This window comes from Bos indicus, chromosome 3 (genome assembly GCF_029378745.1).
Source record: "Bos indicus isolate NIAB-ARS_2022 breed Sahiwal x Tharparkar chromosome 3, NIAB-ARS_B.indTharparkar_mat_pri_1.0, whole genome shotgun sequence".
Taxonomy (NCBI): domain Eukaryota; kingdom Metazoa; phylum Chordata; class Mammalia; order Artiodactyla; family Bovidae; genus Bos; species Bos indicus.
Window position 1 is genome coordinate 119,729,887 of NC_091762.1, and position 18,465 is coordinate 119,748,351.

The window sequence follows — 18,465 nt, forward strand, 5'->3', positions numbered from 1 at the left end:
GATTTTCCCCTATATAATCAAACACCAACTTTGTATTGAGAGATACATACTTTCTACCAATTGTTATTAAAATCCAAGAGGCATTTACCAGGAAAACACTAACCAGGGAGAGTCTGGGAGGTTGCCTTTATATAGCGCAATCAATCAAGCAGTAGACTTGAATGGAGAATAAAGACGTGTACACGAGTTCTCAGAGACTGTTCTCAGATCCTTTTTTAAAAGGAAATCACACAAAGATGTGGGCTTGTTTAATTGGTATTGATATACAATTTACATTTTATAAAATCCTGTTTCAACATGTACTATTCAGTGGCTATTAGTATGTTCATGCAACCATGTTCATATACCAGCTGAGCCACCAGGGAAGCCGAAGAACACTGGAGTGGGTAGCCTATCCCCTCTCCAAGGGATCCCCGACCCAGGAATCAAACTGGGGTCTCCTGCATTGCAGGCAGACTCTTTACCACTAATCTAATTTCTGTTTCTAAAAATTGTCCTATTCTGGACATTTCCAATAAAATGGAAATATACATACAATATGTAGCCTTTATATATATCTTTTTTTCAGTTCGCATAGTGTTTTTAGGCTTCATCCGTGTTGTAGGGCGTACACGGGGATAGCAGTGAATGTAACCTGTGGGGACTGGAGTGGAAGAACTGAGCGCAGCTGGGACTTCACTGCTGGCCCAGCGGTTGGGACTCGGCGCCTTCACTGCTGGGACCCGGGGTTCAATCCCTGGTTGGGAAACTAGGATTCCCGCAAGCCTCGCAGTGCAGCCAAAGAAGAAACCTGAGCCCCCAGATTCTCCGCCAGCAGCGGCACGGGAAGACAGCGGGGCCCGGCCGAAAGGCAGCAGCGTGTGGGCATCACACAGGGTGAGCGCCTCGTTTCCAGACGCAGCATACCAGAGTGCAGACGTCATCGGCAGACAGACAAAAGCCAGGCGTTCAGAGTGAAAAGCCGTCCTCGTGGGAGCAAGGCGAGGGCACTTGTAAGCCAGAGCCTGCTTCAAAGTGCCCGTCAACACATCTTAACCGTGTGAACATTCTGATGTCAGAGCGAAGCAGATGCTTTTTGCAACTCTAGGACTTTAATAGAAAACATGGGCAAACAAGAGAGAAAACAATAAAAGAAACATGAGAGGCAGTTCTAAAATCCATTTAAAATCAATGCTAATCAATGGAATACAAACAAAAGAGCACGTTTTGTCTCTCAACATTGCCAAGACTTTGAGCAACGGTGGTGTTGGTGAGCTTGGGGTGAAAGATCAACTAATATTTGCCACCTAAAGGCAGAATCAACACAGTATTTCTAGAAAGCTAGCTGGCAAATGTGTAGAAAGAAACTCAAGTTGTTTACATACCTTGTCCCAGAAATTCTGTTTCCAGAAATTAAGTTAAACAAATAACAAGAAATTCAAGTACATATATACAAAGATAATCTCCACGTCATTGTGCAAAACAACACAGACTCTATTGCGATCTTTGCATCCATAAGCAGGGCAGGTTGGACAACACAGGGCCTATCTGGGCGCTCGAGTGTCCTCAGGCCACTAAAAATGGTTCAAGAACTTGGGCAACACGGGAAAGGTTCTGAACTCAGTTAACTGGAAAAAAGCACAATTCTGAACAGCCTACAGTGTATGCCGTCAAGTCTACACACACACACACACACTCACAGAAGTATCTCACACAGTGGACTACTCACACCAGCGTTGAGAGGCTGGGTTAGATCTGGGCAGCCCCCAACACCCAGACCCCAGCGGCTTGCTCAGCCAAGAGCCCCTGTCCTTCACATCAAGGCCCACCGGGGCCGGTGGAGAGGCTGCTCTGCGTCACCCTCCTTGGCAACCGCCCGGGAAGCTGCCTCCATGGGAAACACGGCCGGTCATGGCAGAGCAGAGGGCAGGGGTCTCGCTGGCCCTTGGACACCTCAGAAGTGACCACGCTCCTCCTGCTCATGTTTGTTGGCCAAAGACACCGCAGCAGCCTCAGAGGGGACAGCCCGGGATGTGCAGTCCTTCCACATGAGAGTCTGTCTTGAAGACAAACGGACAGTAAGACGGTCACTTCCTCAGTCTTCACGTTGCCTCCTCTGACTGGGGAAGGGCAGCCCGAGTGTGGCTGAGACCACTGGCTGTGACCGACACGTTCCTCCTCGCCTCACCCCAGTGAGCAGCATCCATCATGGGCACGTGGCTGCCCAGAAGAAACACTGGCTTTCCCGGCGCCCCTACCACTGCTGGGGTGGACGTGTGACTCTGTTCTGTCCCGAGGGTGTGAGCAGAAGTGCACGTGGATGGTCCAGAGCATGCCCTCTGAGAGCAGGGCCCTGCCCACCAGGGCCATCCAGCCGGAGCCAACCCAGGGTGTACAGGGCGGGCATGAGCAGCCTCAGACCACGCAGGCAGAGGCAGCGCCCAGGACGCAGGAGCAGAATGGGACCAGCTGCCCCTGTCCCCAGGGAGCCGCAGCGTCCCGGGGCTGCCCATGAGACAGGCCAGCGTGCTGTCCGAATCCCTGAGATTCCGTGACGTTGCTAAGGCTGCCACGCTTAACCTGGAGCATCTTACAGGTGGTGCGTAAGAGGTGAACGTGATCCCGGGCGTCTCACCTGCGGCTCTGGACACACCGAGGACTCTGCTGACCCCATGGAGGCTTGGGGTCACCCCGGGGAGAGCTTTTAGGGCCACCCTGGTTATTTTAGAACAAGCAGACTGATTGTGGGTGTGAGGAGGGCTGACTGAGAGGCCCTGAGGTGGAAGAACCCCGCCCATGCGGCTGCAGCCCGCCCACACCTGGACCAGTGCTGAAGGGCAGGGATCACGCCCTCGGGGGTGAGGTGCCTCGTGCACCGTGTCCGAGTCACCGAGATTACAGGGTGTAGATAGCTACACACTTTCTCCTGTTGTTTCCTCAGTCCCGAATGTGGTGCTGGTTTCCTGAGGTTTCCAGGCCTGCTCCCGCCTCCTGCCTCCCGGTGGCCGCCTGCTCAGGCCACCCCCACTTCCCGTGGTCTCTCCCCGTGTGGGACAGGAGCTCCCTGATGCCCCGTGTCCTCCAGACCTGCCATGGACACCCGGCACCGTCTCTAAGCTCCGGCTACATCCCCATCTGCAGGATGGGGGTGGGAGGGGCTTACAGCAGAGGGGTCAGAGGGGGTCCCCAGCCCCCAACCCCACTCAGTTTACACCTGGGGATACACTGCCCGGGGGGCAGGCTGCTCGGGCCTTGCCTTCTGCTTGAGTGGGTGGTGATTGAAGTCAGTTGAACTGTGGGTCCTCGGCACTAGAAACGGGGAGTGTGACCGTACAGACATTGTTAACATAAGGCTCCTGAGCCAAGATCATCCGGGATTAGGTGGGACCTGAATCCAAGCACCGAAAAGAGAGGGACCGTAAGAAGGCAGGTCACTGCAGACTTGATGCTTCCAGACTTGGTGCTGGGGAAGGCTTCTGAGAGCCCCTTGGACTGAAAGGGGATCAAACCAGTCCATCCTAAAAGAGATCAGTCCTGGGTGTTCATTGGAAGGACGGATGCTGAAGCTGAAGCTCCAATAATTTTACCACCTGATGCGAAGAACTGACTCATTTGAAAAGACCCTCATGCTGGGAAAGATTGAAGGCAGGAGGAGAAGGGGACGGCAGAGGATGAGATGATTGGATGGCATCACCGACTCAATGGACATGAGTTTGGGTGGACTCCGGGAGCTGGACACCTGGCATGCTGCGGTCCATGGGGCTGCAGAGAGTCAGACACGACTTGGCAACTGAACAACAGCAACACTCGAAGCAGGGGTGTCGTTACCTGAGAAGAAAGAGGAAATTCAGGGCTCCAGTACCTGGAGGGAAGGAGCCACTTGGAGGCAGAGGCAGAGACTGGTGTGTGGTCACGTCCCTCCAGTCCTGGCTCCCACAACCAACTTTGTGCTTCCTGTCAGGGCCCCGGGGAGCAGGCCGAGCGTGCAGGGCAGCCAGCACACAGCAGCACAGGGGGGGCCTTCCCTAAGAGTTCGCCCTCTCGCAGCCCTGGGGGCTGGAAAAGCCAGGCTGGCCCAGGCTCAAGCTCCCTCTGGAGGCGCCTTTCTGCTCCTGGGGAGCCCCCTGAGCCAGGACTCAGCCTGCTGAGGAGACCTGAAACCACCTGGCCTTCACATGGGCTCGTGATGCAGTCGGCTGGTCCCCATGGGGGTCCCCGTCCAGTGGAGGCTCAAGGCCCCTCCCTGCAGGTGGCCTGGAGGTCCTTCAGGGGCTACAGTGGGGGGGTGTGAGGGTGGAGGTCACAGGAGGAAGGGTGTGCAGGACCCCCTCTAGTCTAACACACGTGGGTGCTGCCGGATCAGGGCTGTTCTGGCCCGAGAGCTGATTCTAAAGTCAGATGAGGAGGTTTATTGGTTGATAAAAAGGAAGCTTCAGATGATGCCTGGGAGAAGCTCAAAGGTCTTCCCATCACAGGCAAGCCCAGCTCCAGCCAGGGCCACCCAGACTCGGGGTGGGGGTGGGGGTGGGGGCTGCTCTCCAGACCAGGGCTCGCCTCTGCCTCATTTCTCAGGCCGTCTTGGCCCCCCTTCCCTCCCCTGACATGCTGGGACCCGGGCCCACACAGCAAACACCAGCATCCATTTAAGACAGTTAATTCTTAGACAGGTTGATAAGGAGTCCAGGGTCCTCAAGGAGGAGACAGGGACAAAATTTTTTTCTACATTCTTTCATCTTAGTCACATGTTTTCTCTTTAAGCCCAGAGCTAATGATTACACAACAAAACAACTCCTCTTGCTCAAGGGTATGTTCTTCCTTGGAGAAAGCAATGGCAACCCACTCCAGTATTCTTGCCTGGAGAATCCTATGGGATTCTCCATCTATGGACGGAGGAGCCTGGTGGGCTGCAGTCCACGGGGTCGCAAAGAGTCGGACCGACTGAGCGACTTCACTTTCTCTTATGTTCTTCCTTAAGCTCTGTACTAATGAGGACCTGTTTCTCCTTCTTAACAGGAAGCTTCTGACTAATCCTGTTATCTTAAGATGTGTGGGAGTGGGTCTGCTAAGACCTTTCTATTGTTAGTAACCAACTGAGAAAGTGCATAAGGCCTTGGTAAGAGCAGAGGTCAGAAGCTTTCTCTGACCTTTTTCACTATAATGAAACTCCTGGAAGCTCTGAGGGCCTGGAGCCGTGTCTCTGGTCCCAAAGTGAAGTTCTCTCCTTCGGAGATCACAAATCTGACTCTGTTCACCAGAAGCTGTCACATTCAGTGCTGACCGTGGTCTCAGACACTGAGTCTGGCAAGGCAGTGCCTGGCCTCAACACCTCCAGCTCCTGGCCTGGGAGCCCCAGTCTTGGATGGGGGGTGCTGTCCAGGTGCCACCTCCCTTGAACCAAGTGCCAGCCCCTGCCAGGGGCCTGAGCAGGGCTCAGACACTCGGCCTTCCCAGGGGTGGTCAGTACTGCTTCTGGGCAGGGCCGTCAGACGCGGTGAGGGGCTGGGCGCGGGCCATCCCCACAGGGCTTCTTCCCTGTGGCCCACGCAGCTGCAGATTCCAGAGGCGGGGCCTCTGCGGTGCCGGGTAGGGTCACACGCTGGTCCCCGGCAGCACCTGCCCAGACGTGTCTTCTTAAAGGGACCTTGTGGTCGCTGCCCCCGGGAGCGAGGCTGGCTGGTGTGGTCAGATGGCCCTCCCGGGGCGGGTGCACAGGATGAATGGGACTCTGTGTGAACAGGGAGGGGACAAGGGGCGGCCCTGTGGCTGCAGCCTCCTCCCAACACGCTTTCCACACTCCAAGGCGAATGTGACCTTTCAGGGCTCTCTGACCCCAGGAGGCAGGAGACATTCCCACAGGGTGAGGCCAGCCCCAGGGCCACACTGGGCCAGTGTCTGCAGCTGTCTCCACCCCAGGCCTCCCAGCGACATGCAGGTGGGGACCTGGGACCAGGGACCTGGCCTGGGAGGCCCCCGGCTGCCACCCCTCCCACCCACTGTGGGGTCTGGTTTGTGAGGGTGAGTGAGAAGCCCTTGGCATGCCAGCCCCAGGAGGAGGGAGCTGCCTGCCTGGCGGGACGGGTAGGGGGGGAGGGTCCCCACCCCAGGTCAGCGCCCAGCCCCTCTCAGGGTCCAAGCACTGGGCATTTTGGGCAGGACGTGTCCGGATGCCCACCAAGGCAAGGGGTCCCCACCCTTCACCAGAGAGAAGGTGAGCCCAGCGGGCACCAGAACAGGAGCCTGGCTGGAGAGAGGCGGGTGGGTCCAGGGAGGCCTGTCCTCTGTGCCCTGGCTTCCAACTCCCTGAAAACCCTTTGCTCCATCCCAGGAAGGGGGCAGGCCCTCAGTCCTGACACTGCACCCCTCCAGGGGCCATGAGCCCTGAGATCCACACTGGGCCCCTGAGCCATCACTGCCCGTGTGACAGGGACACAGAGCAGGACACAGTAGGAGCCCCCACCACGGCCAGGGCCCACCCCCCACCCCACAACCACCCCCCCTCCAGTCATGGCTCAAATGTCCAATTATTACAACGACTCTGAGCCCCAGTTTTAAACTTCACCTCCCCAACACCCCTCCAGCACGGGCATCTCCAGGAGCCAGGCTGGTGGTGCCCCCTCGGGAGCCGGGTCCCTGTCCCGGTTCCTACTGAGAACTGGACGCGAGTCCAGCTTGGGTGTCCCAGGAGGCGGGAGAGGACAGTGATGGGGGGCAGACACAGCCCCTCCGCCTCCCTGGCAGCTCCTATTTCCACCCCTTCCAGGCCGCCCGCCTCCCCAGACCCACCTTCCAGCGCCACCAGGAGGCTGGGTGACAGGAGCCCCGCGGCCCGGCTGCCCAGGCTGGAGGTGCTCTGACGCCAGCGCCCCCCTGGACCCTCGCTCTGCAAACACTCGTCAGGGCTTGGCTTTGCTGCTGGCCCCCAGGCGTGCGGGGCTTGGAGACCTGGGAGCAGTGCCCAGCGCCACAGTGGTGGCCGTTCTCCTCCCGGGCCCAGGAGGTCAGGGTCCCGGGAGGCTGGGGGCGGGCCTGGGGGGATGAGCGAACCGGGAGGCAAGCGGGGGGCGCCCTGGGCACCACAAGGAGGGCTCTGTGTAGCCAGAGGAGGCTGCTGGTCACCTTTGCCTGCAAGCCAGCCCCACGGATGCAAGGGGCACGCAGAGGGTCAGCACCCCCGGTGGGTAAGCCCCTCCTCCAGCCAGAAAAGAGGCTGAAGACTCCTAGCCAGGTTAGGGTTTGGGCCAACAAGCCCCGGCCCGCCAGTGAGGACGCCAGTCTGGTGGGGATGGAGGAGATGGGGGTGGCAGCAAGTCTTCTGGGGGCTCCCCACCTCAGGAGAGGGCCAGGGAGGCCAGAAGCCACCTTCTACCCAAAACCCAGGCGGCCAGAGGCTACAGGTTTCAGGGGGCCCTGAAGTGACCCTGATGTGAGAGTTGGACCATAAAGAATGCTGAGCACTGAAGAACTGATGCCTTTGAACTGTGGTGTTGAGAGTCCCTCAGACTGCAAGGAGATCCAACCAGTCCATCCTAAAGGAGATCAGTCTTGAATATTCATTGGAAGGACTGATGCTGAAGCTGAAGCTCCAGTACTCTGGCCACCTGATGCGAAGAGATGACTCATCGGAAAAGACCCTGATGCTGGGAAACATTGAAGGCAGGAGGAGAAGGGGACGACAGAGGATGAGATGGCTGGATGGCATCACCGACTCAGTGGACATGGATTTGAGTGGACTCCCGGAGTTGGTGATGGACACGGAGGCCTGGCATGCTACAGTCCATGGGGTCACAAAGAGTCGGACATTACTGAGAGACTGAACTGAACTGAAGTGTCCAGTCCAGCGGAAGCTGGGCCTCCCATCCTGGGGTGTGGCTTCGCACTCTCCCTTCCTCCTGGACCGACTCTGTCCCCCCTCACATCACCCCCCCGTGCGCCGATGATACTGAGAGGCCAGCCATAAAGAGCTTCTAGGGTTAGGGCGTGGGCGAGGGTGAGGGTTGAGGAGAAATCCTGGCAGAGCGACTTGAGCATCTCCCGGGTCTGCCTGGAGACCCAGGGCCAGAGACCAGAGTGCTGTGCGTGGGTATCACAGCTCCAGCCTCAGGGCCTCGTTTGCAGAGAGCTCTCACAAAGCCCCTCACCTGATCTGTACTTGTAGTCTTTCTTTCCTCTGAAAGAAGTGGGGCCCCCTAAATTCGCCTGAGGCCCCCAAAAGCCAGCAGAACCCCATCAAAGGGGTGACCCTCTCAGCCAGTGAGCCTGGTTGACAGCTGGGCCTCTGGGTGTGGCAGTGAAAACACAGCTCCAGTGGGCTGAAGCAACGAGGAAGGGACTGACTTGTGTTGCTGCAAAGTCCAGACTCAGAGTGGCCTTCAGGTCAGGGTCGCACAGGGCTGTGCTCGGGTCCTCTGCCAGCCTTTCTGTTCTGCTCGTGGTAATGTTTCTGGGGCCGTGAGGTCAGCCTCAGCTTTCCCCCTTGCCCTGGAAGCGGCACCGTCCACCACAGCAGCCGCTGGCCCCACTGGTTGCTGCAATGAGGCTTGTCAACTGAACTTGAGATGTGGGGGAAATAAAGTCCACGCCTGATTTTGAAGATGTAGTAAAAAGATGCAAAGTATCTTAGTCACAATTTTCAAATTGTCTTTTGAAATAATAATTTTTAGGGTTTAATTCAGTCGCTCAGTCATGCCCAACTCTTTGCAACCCCATAAACCGCAGCACGCCAGGCCTCCCTGTCCATCACCAACTCGCGGAGTTCACACAAACTCATGTCCTTTGAGTCAATGATGCCATCCAACCATCTCATCCTCTGTAGTCCCCTTCTCCTCCTGCCTTCAATATTTCCCAGCATCAGGGTCTTTTCCAAGGAGTCAGTTCTTCACATCAGGTGGCCAAAGTATTGGAGTTTCAGCTTCAGCATCAGTCCTTCCAATGAATATTCAAGATAGATTTCCTTGAGGATGGACTGGTTGGATCTCCATGCAGTCCAAGGGACTCTCAAGAGTCTTCTCCAACACCACAATTTAAATAAAACATTAAGATTATTTTCGTCCGTTCCTTTTTCCATATTTTAATGTGATGACTAGAAAGCTGTCAGTCACTCCTGTGGCTCTCAATCTGTTTCCTGGGCTGCCCTGGCCTGAGGCAAGAGGAAGAGCGTGTCACCTGTCCGGGCATAAACACAAGCAGGCCACGCCCTCCACTTTCTAACCTCAACCACTTATCAGGGCGGGAGGAACTGTCCGTTCCCCTAGTCACTGTAACGGGGTGAAGCCTGTGCCCAGCACACGTCCAGAGCTGGAGGTGGGACCCCACCCGACCTGTGTGAGCGCTGCAGGGCAGGGCATCGGCTGGACCCTGATGTGGGCTGGGGGGCGGAGAGGATTCCAGGGAACCACGCCTTCTCTGAGGCTGTCGGGTGGAATCGGAGCCGCCCTCATGACCTGCGTGCCTGAGAGCAGGCGCCAGGAGAGACGTCCTGGGACGTGCAGGCTTACAGCTTCCACCGGGACTCTTGCAGCCCACCCACCCGGAAAGGTGGGGGGGCCCTGCGTGCGTGCTTCGTCAGTAGACTCCGGGGAGCCCAGCCTTCCGATCCAGACAAGGCGCCAGGCGAGCAGTTGATAATCTTGGACGTATGGGCCCGGCTGAGCCTGCAGCCGCCTCCAGCTCCTGCCACTGGGAACACAACCGCAAGAGAAGACCCCATGCGGACACCGAACCGCACAAATCCACAGAACCACATGAAATAATAACCCAGGGTTGTTTTAAGCCACCAAATTTTCTTTCCTACTTTTTTTTATTGTGGTAAAATACATATGATGCAATTCAGCATCTTAGTCCTTTTAGGGCCTCCCTGGAGGCTCAGACAGTAAAGAATCTGCCCCTGATGTGAGGGACTGGGGTTTGATCCCTGGGTCCGGAAGATCCCCTGGAGAAGGGAATGGCAACCCACTCCATTATTCTTGCCTAGAGAATTCCATGGACAGAGGAGCCTGGTGGGTTCCATGGAGCTGCAAAGCGTCAGATACAACTGAGCAGGTAACACTTCCACTTTTTAAGTGCACAATTCTGTGGCTTATCAGGGCTTCCCTGGTGGCTCAGCTGGTAAAGAATCCGCCTGCAATGCGGGAGACCTGGGTTCGATCCCTGGGTTGGGAAGATCCCCTGGAGAAGGGAACGGCTACCCACTACAGTGTTCTGGCTGGAGAAGTCCATGGACTAAGTCCATTGGGCCACAGAGAGTCGGACACGACTGAACGGCTCTCACTTTCTGTAGCATCAGTGCAGTCACACTCGTACAGCCGTCACCACCGTCATCTCCAGAGCTCTTTCATCTTGTAAAACTGAAGCTTCGTGCCCGTTAAATAAGAACTCCCTGCCCAGCAGCCCCCAGCAGCCACCCTCCCGCCCTCCCTTTATGGTTTGGTCTCGGCGCCTCATGTATGGGGTCAGACCGCACTGGTCTCTGGGATGGCTGAGTTCGCTCAGGTCCGCCGTGCGGAAGCCTGTTTCCTCACTCCCAAGGCTGAATAACGCTCCGCTGTGTTTAGACCACGTTTTGCTTCTGCGTCCACCTGTCAGTGGACACTTGGGTGGCTTCCATGTTTTAGCTATTGTGAATAATGCTATTATGACCATGGGTGTACAAACATCTCTTTGAGTCCCTGCTTTCAATTCTTTTGGCCCTTTCCCAGAAGCGGAATGGCTGCATCATATGTTAATTCTATTTTTAATTTTTTGAGGACCCACCATGCCATTTTCATACCAGACGCACCGTTTCATGCCCCCACCAACAGCGCACACGTGCTCCACCTTCTCCCCACCCTGTCTTAGTGGCAGAGGCCATCTGAGCGGGTATGAGGTGGTGTCTAACTGCAGTTTCCACTTGAACCCCCAGTGGTCACTGAGGCTGAGCATCCTCTCGTGTGCTTACTGGCCACTTGTGTATCTTCTTTGGAGAAATGACTGTTGAATTCCTTGGTCCACTTTTTAGATTGGGTTGTTTGTTTTGTTGCTGTTGTTGAGTTTTAGGGGTTCTACATATTAACCCTTTATCACATATAGGATTTGCAAATGTTTTCTCCCATTCTGTGGGTTACCTTTTTGCTCTGTTGATATTATATTTTGCTGCACAATGTTTTAAAACTTTCATGAAATCCAACTTGTCTATTAATATTTTTTTGGTTTATTGCCCTTGCTCTTCATGTCACGTCTCATCACCAAATCCTGTGTCATCAAGCTTCTGCACTACGATTTCTTCACAGGGTTTTTATAGTTTTAGGTCTTACATTTAGGTCTCTGACCCATTTTGAGTTACTTTTTGTGTACAGTGTTAGGCAAGAGTCCAGTGTCATTCTTTTGTGAATATTCAATATTCCTCACATCATCTGTTGAAAACGTCATCTATTCCCCATTAAATGGCCTTGACATTCTTATCAAAATGTATTTGACCGTGTATACGGATGTAAAAGTTGGACCATAAATATGACTGAGGGACAAAGAATTGATGCTTTTGAACTGTGGTGCTGGAGAAGACTCTTGAGAGTCCCTTGGACTGCAAGGAGATCCAACCAGTCCATCCCAAAGGAAATCAACCCTGAATAATCACTGGAAGGACTGATGCTGAAGCTGAAGCTCCAATACTTTGGCTACCTTATGTGAAGAGCCAACTCATTGGAAAAGACCCTGATGCTGGGAAAAATTGAGGGCAGGAAGAGAAGGGGATGACAGAGGATGAGATGGTTGGATGGCATCACCGACTCAATGAACATGAGTTTGAACAAACTCTGGGAGAAAGGGAAGGACAGGGAAGCCTGGTGTGCTGCAGTCCATGGGGTCGCAAAGAGTTGGACATTACTTAGTGACTGAATGGGGCTTCCCTGCTGGCTTGGATGCTAAAGAGCATGCCTGCAATGCAAGATACCCGGGTTTGATCCCTGGGTCGGGAAGATCCCCTGGAGAAAGGACTGGCAACCCTCTCTAGTATTCTTGCCTGGAGAATCCCATGGATAGAGGAGCCTGAGGGGCTACAGTTCATGGGGTTGCAAAGAGCCTGACACGACTGAGCCATTAACACTTTCAGTTTCAGGGACTGAACAACAACATGATGGCTAGTTTCTGGGCTCTCTGTCCTGCTGCATTGGTCTATAAGTTGTCTTTGTGCTAATGTTGCACTATTTTGATCACTGTAGCTTTATAGTAAGTTTTGAAAACAGGGATTGTTTAAGTCCCTTCAGTTCAGTTCAGTTGCTCAGTCATGTCCGACTCTTTGCCACCCCATGGACTGCAGCCCGCCAGGCTCCTCTGTCCATGGGATTCTCCTGGCAAGAACACTGGAGTGGGTTGCCATTTCCTTCTCCAGGGGATCTTCCCAACCCAGGGACTGAACCCAGGGCTCCCACACTGCAGGTGGATTCTTGACCATCAAGCTCCAGGGAAGCCCTTCTGCAGTCTTGGTGACTTTCGAGCATACACTGTGGCAGTGTTAAGTACAATCCCTGTGCAGCGCCCGACACGTCCAGAGCTCATTTATCCTGTACCTGGAAGTGTGTGCTTTGTGGACACTCTCATCGCGTTCTCCAGCTCCCACCTTAGACCTGTGCAACCACCAGCCTGCTCCTTGTGTCTAGGAGTCCAGATGTTTTAGATTCCATGCATAAATGAGGTCAGACAGTACTCATCTCTCTCCGTCTGATGCATTTCAGTTAGCATAACTCGTCAAACTCCATCCATATCCTTGCATATGACAGTGTCTCCTTCTCTTATGGCTACATAATATTCACTATGTACACATTTTTATCCACTCATCCACTGGACAGACACGTAGGTTGCTCCCATGTCTTGGCTATTGCAACTAATGCTGCAATAAACGTGGGGGCACAGATACCGTCAGTGTAGCAACTGTTTCCTTTGGATATATAGCAGAAGTGGAACTGCTGCATCACATGGTAGCCCTGTTTTTAATATGGGGGAACCTCCACACCATTTTCCATAGTGGCTACACCCATCTGTGTTCCCACCAACAATGTGTAAGGATTCCCTTTTCTCTACATCCTTGCCAGCACTTACCTCCTCTCTTCCTTGTGATAACCGTTTTAAGTGTGAGGTGATAGCTCATTATGTTTGATTTGCATTTGTCTGATGATTGGTGACGCTGAGATCTGTCTTTTAATGCAAGCATTTATGGCTATAAATTTCCCCTTTAGCACAGCGCTCGCTGCATCCTGTAAGTTTTTGCATGCCAAGCTTTCATTTTCTCTCATCTTTGAGTATTTTCTCATTTCACTTGTGATTTTCTGTTTTTGATCTCCTGGTTGTTTAACTGTGTGTTGTTTAATTCCCACAATTTGTGGATGTTCCAGTTGACCTTCTGTTATTGATTTCTAACTTCATCCTATCGTGGTCAGAGACGATGGTTTGTATAATGTCTATCTTTTAAAACCTATTGATTCTTAATTTGTGGCCTGACAGATGGTTTATCCTGGAAAACGTCCCATGAGCACTTGAGAAGAACGCGTATACTGTTGTTGGGTGGAGTGTTCTGTATATGTCTGTTGGAACTGGTTAGTTTATTGTTAAGTCCTCTATTTCCTTACGAATCTTCTGTCCAGCTGTTCTATCCGTTATTGAGAGTGAGATAGTGAAGTCTCCAGCTGCTATTGTATAACTGTCTATTTCTTCCTTCAGGTCTGATAGTTTTTGCATCTGACGTTTTATAGTCAGTCAGGAGCATAAGTGTTGATAATTGTTGAATCTTCCTTCCTTATTGAGCTTTTATTAACGTATAATGTCCTTCTTCGGAGAAGGCAATGGCACCCCACTCCAGTGCTCTTGCCTGGAAAATCCCATGGGTGGAGGAGCCTGATAGGCTGCAGTCCATGGCGTCGCAAAGAGTCAGACACAACTGAGCAACTTCCGTTTCACTTTTCACTTTCATGCATTGGAGAAGGAAATGGCAACCCACTCCAGTGTTCTTGCCTGGAGAATCCCAGGGACGGGGGAGCCTGGTGGGCTGCCGTCTATGGGGTCGCACAGAGTCGGACAGACTGAAGCGACTTAGCAGCAGCAGCAATGTCCTTCTTTGTCTCTTGCAGTGTTTGTGGTTTAGGGTTTAGGGACTGACTCTGGCACAGCGACCCCTGCCCTCTTTCGGTTGCTGCTTGCACAGGACACCTTTCCCCATCCTTTTCCATTCTATTAATATTTGTGTCCTTAGGCCTCAAGTGACTCTCGCGTAGACAGCATATAGTCAAATCGTGACTTTCTGTGCATTCTGCCGGTCTCTGTTTTGATTGGAGAGTTTACCATTTACGTGTAAAGCGATTACTGATAAACAGGGCCTCGCTTCTGTCATTTTGTTTTCCACCTGACTTGGTGCTTTTTTTTCCACCCATTTCCTGCATCACGGTGTGTGGTTGTTCTTTGTACTGAAACACTTCCATGGCTCCCTCATTTCTGAATGTTGCATTCTCATCTCTGGCTTTGGCAGAACGTCATCCTTGAAGGGATCTCAGTGGGCCGGCTCACGCAGGTCACAGAGAGCAGACTGTGTGCTCTCTGAGTAACACCCAGGGTCTAGGACACTCCACCGAGGGCTCTGCATCCACGGTGGCTTAATGGCCGAATGGACGCGTTGTGTGATCAGGGAGTCTCACAGCACCTAAGTGCACACACCAGCCCCAAAGCTGCAGAGAGTCCAGTGAGCGCACTGCCCCTTCCTATAACAACTGGCAGAATAATGCCTCCCACCAAGGTGTGCACGCCAGTCCCCAGAACCCGTGACTGTGTGACCGTCCGCATCAAAAGCCTTGGCAGATGTGATCTAAGGGAAGGATCAGGAGATCTGGATTATGAGGGTGGGCCCAGTGTTTTCTCCAGGATCTTTCCAAGGGAAAGTGGGAAGTGGGGGGTCTGAGTCAGAAACGGAAGCCGGGGTGAGAAGGGGAGATGACAAAGCCCTGCCAGGGGCTTTGAAGACGACGGACGCGGCCACAAGCCAAGGAACACAGGCGCCTCCAGAAGCCGGAAAAGGCAAAGGAGCGGCTTCTCCCTCGGCGCCTGCAGGAGGAAGGCAGCACTGAAGACACCTTGCTTTGAGGACTTCTGACTGTAAGGTGACACACTTGCGTTGTTCAGGTCACTGCACTTGTGACCACCTGTCACAGCAGCCACGGGAAACCTCTGCGTGAGGAGCACCCTGCAGGTCACCTGACGGGGACAGCGCCGAAGGAAAACCGGAGCCCTGAGGGCCTTGAACACTCTGGGGTGGTGGAGCCGCAGTGTCTCTCGGCTGCATTTCACGTGAGCACACGGTAACCAGAACTAGGCAGCACTGGGAGCTTCCGCATCCGCTGAGCCTCCGAGCGTGCAAGCTTCCTGCCCCTGGTACGGCCACATCTGTGCTGAATTACTTTTGTGGAAAAAAAAAAAAAAAAAAGGCATGTGGGGACTGTGGCATGTTAATAGTAGCTTACAATTGAGATCGTTTCAGTCCATGCGCCACTCTGGAAAAAATGAACTTCAGCAGCACAGGGCCGGCTCTGGGGGATCATCCATGCACACGGGCTCCCCCAAGCCATCTGCACACGGGCTCCCCCAGGCCATCTGCAGGCGGGCTCCCCCGAGCCGGCCTCGAGAGCTGCTGTTGTCATGTCAAGCGCCTCCCACCGATGGTCGTGTGCAAACTGTTTGCATCTTGTTAGAATCCGATCCGGCTTGGGTTTCTTTCTGCAAAGCCCTTGATGAAGACAAACCGCGTCTGTTTCGTGTCAGCTGCTGTCTCTCTGCTGAAATCTGCTCCTCTGGCTGTGTGTCTCTCCCCATGACGTGGCTGCTCCTATGTGGCTGAGCGCACGCGGATGGCTGTGCCCCGGACTGGGAGGCCAGAGACAGGTGGGGGGCCATGCCCAGTGGGCGAGTGAGGCTTAGGTGCTGAGCAGGAGCTCTGGAGGTGCAGGATGAACAGAGCAGAGAGGATTCACACTGGAATGAGACTCAAGCGGTGTTGCTCCCCTGCCTGCGGTCAAGGCGTGCTTCCCAAGGGCCAAATTCTAAATACCCTACCACCAGTAAAAGGCCTGCTTTGGGGATTAGTAATCAGAAGCTCCCGGCTCTTTAGAATAGGCTTTTTTCATTTCCCAAGGCTTCCACCTTCCCCCACCCCGCTGGTGCACCCTTAAGAAGAGCATGGGAAGCCTGCTGGCAGCTGGCGTCCAGATGACTCTGCTGGGCTCGCCAGTAGCCCTGAGGAGCGACTATGGGAGGCTCCTACATAGGCGCATTCTTTGTGAAGTAGTGAGCCTACCGTCAAGGGAGGCATGCAAAGGTGGGACACCCACACAGAACAGGCAGAGGAAGCACAGGGTTGGTGGGCTGGAGACTCTGGCCATGTTTGGGTGACGCACACGGCCCGGTCCTGGCCTCTTGCCGGCAGGCAGCCTTCTCCATCTGAGCGCCGTCATCCGGCTTCGTGTTGCAAGTGGCTGGTGCAAGCGTGTAACCAGGTCGCCGCAAGCTCAGCATCTTAATTCAGTGTGACTTGAAGCCAGACTCCCCTTCCTGACAAGACTCAGAAAGCACCCAGAGAGTGGTTAACGTTTGTCTTCTCAGCCCAATTCATGCCCTTGTTTTACGACGGCTTGGATAATTTGTGACTGCTCCTTCTGCTCTAAGACAGGAAGGTGTGTACTCCTCGCGTTGATCACAGGACCCGCACCACGTCTCTAAGCATCACCTCTGAAACCACGTGGTTCTCCACATGAGTCAGGGCCCACGGTTACAAGTTCCAGCTAACTTGATAGCAGATCCCAGAGCAGGGCCACCAGGGTCCTGAGCCCCGGGCTCACACACACGTACAGGAGCCTCCCAGAGTCCAGAAGAGGAAGAAGAGACCGAGGGTCAGAGAGGCCCCGGGGTTTGCTGTGCCCCGTGTAAGGCTGTACGCGGATGGTCTCCGGCTCTCGGTCCGGGTGTACCGGCCTCCTGGGGGGCGTCCCAGAGGCCTCAGCACAGACGGTGGTGCTGCAAGGACCAGCCACAGACGGGACAGGGTCCAGGTGCCCTGGCGGAGCATCCCTGGGACAGACGGGGCTGCCAGCGTCCCCTGTAGGCAGTGCCTGCTCTCTGCATCCCGCTGACCTGGTGAGCACGGGATAACCAAGCACACTCTGAGAGGGGGTGGGAGGCGCGGAGCCCAGCTCTGACCTCGGGCCGCCCACTTGGTGGGATACTAGCTGGGAGGCTTTGGGGGGTCCCTGGTGGTCCCCAAGCTCAGTTTCCCCAGGTGTCGCCCACTCTCCAAGGATGCAAAGCTCCCTGGCGGCTGTGAGCCGTCAGTGGCGAAGCCAGCACCGTCCCTGCCTTATGCCCGGCAAGTGTAACCACTATCCAGGGGCCGGAGGGGCAGTGGGCTAGGCCTTCGGTGGCCAGCCTCAGCCAGCACGGGCATAAGGCTGCCCAGGTTAGAGCCGCCTGGCAGACTCTCTGAATGAAGCGGGGGGACCCCAGGGGATGGAAAGGAGGCTCCCCACCCCCCTCCCCTCCCCATCCTCTCCTTCCTCCCCCTCCTCCCCCGGCCTCCCAGCCCTGGGCCCTGGCGGCCTTGCTGGAGCCTTAGGCACAGACCCTGACTTTCTCAAGCCCAGATCAACAGCACAGCCCTCTGCCTAAGCCCAGACCCCCGTCACGTGTGGGGCCACGATGCTGCTGCCCCCAGTCCAGGTCAGCACTGCCCAGAGGCCCAGCCCTCCCAGACACCTCCTCCTCCACACGGGTCCTCACGCACAGCCCCGGGCCGCGATCAGCCTCCGCTGTGGCCTGCTTGGTGCTGTGAGCGATCCCTTGCTCCAGGAAAACTGGGGTCCCCTGAGAGCAAGTCCAGAGCACCCCCACCTTCCTTCCTCCCAGGGGTCCCGCAAGGCCTCGGCACAGGTCAGAGGTCACTGGGATCTCCGCGTGGTCCTGTGGGAACCTTCCCATCCCTGAGCTCTGTGGCTAGTCAGAGCCTCTCTCCCGAGACATTTGGGAATTGGGGCACGGTGTGAATCCACCAGGACTGCTGGAGTCCTGATCTGAGGCCAACCTGTGACTCAGCACCCAACCCCATGACCCAGGCCACACTTGGGGGAACCTTGGGTTAGATACAAACGGAACTTTCCACGCTGACTCAGAGGTCAAAGGGGAGAGGCTCTGCAAGGCCTCAGAGGGAGAGGGCAGCCCAGCTAGCGCTGAGGACTGAGGAGAGATGCCCCGAATCGCCAGGACTGCGTGTGAGCCCTGCAGACCCCTCCTGAGGCTCCCCTCCCTGGAGGTGAGGTGGCTTTTGGAGGCGGTCACAGGTGCCGGCAGGCTGAGTGCCCAGAAGTGGCCGCCGCAGGCTGGTCCTCCAGCCCTAGCCAGTGCCTCTGGGCAGCCCTTCGGCTGCAGACGCCCCATCCCCTGCCGTCCACCTCCGGGGCCTCAGCCCGCCGGCAGCGGCAGGGGCGTGCG